Source organism: Macadamia integrifolia, chromosome 1 (assembly GCF_013358625.1).
Source record: "Macadamia integrifolia cultivar HAES 741 chromosome 1, SCU_Mint_v3, whole genome shotgun sequence".
NCBI classification, from domain to species: domain Eukaryota; kingdom Viridiplantae; phylum Streptophyta; class Magnoliopsida; order Proteales; family Proteaceae; genus Macadamia; species Macadamia integrifolia.
The window spans coordinates 16,126,364-16,127,062 of record NC_056557.1 but is presented as its reverse complement, the minus strand read 5'-3'; positions in this window follow the sequence as shown (position 1 = coordinate 16,127,062).

Sequence of the window (699 nt, the reverse complement as noted above, 5' to 3'; positions counted from 1 at the left end):
CATCGTAGCCTACTGCCACTTTTGCTTTTTTTGTACAGCATGCCCAAGGGAGTCATGGCATGGGAAAAATATGGAAATGACACGTTGGCCCCGTTGATTAATCCCATCTAGGCACCGTGGTAGTTTGACGTGCTTTGCTTCCTGCCATGTGTTGTTGTGCTAGTGCCACTTTTTGTGAGCGTGGTCGTAGTCACGCATTTCCACCCCTCTTTGCTCTTTGGCTTATCATCATATGTAGGTCATGGTGCAAGGGGTGGGGAGTTGTCTACATTTGACGAAATCATTGGTCAAGTCAATGTGCACAATAAATATTTGGTTGGTCCCTCCCCCCCATCCCATTGTTTTTTGTTTTTTTAAATTGCACTATCGTGGGTTTGTTGCTTGCAAGGGTTTTTTTATGGTCGGTTTTGTGGCCTATGCTATTTGGAGAAGTGCATTTCTAAATCGTGCCTAGGTGTGGAGGTGCTTGCATGCCTTTTTGCGGCCAGTGTTATAACACGACATTAACATGGGTCTCTGGAGAACATAGGTTGCAAGCTTGCAGGTGGTGGTAGATCATGAGTCCCTTCCCCCTCCTTGCTTTTTAAAAAAATTTCCATTCTCGTGGGTATGTTACTTGCAAGAGTTTTGTCATGCTCGGTTTTGTGGCCTTTGGTATTTGGAGGAATGCATTTCTAAGTCATGCCTAAGTGCGGAGGT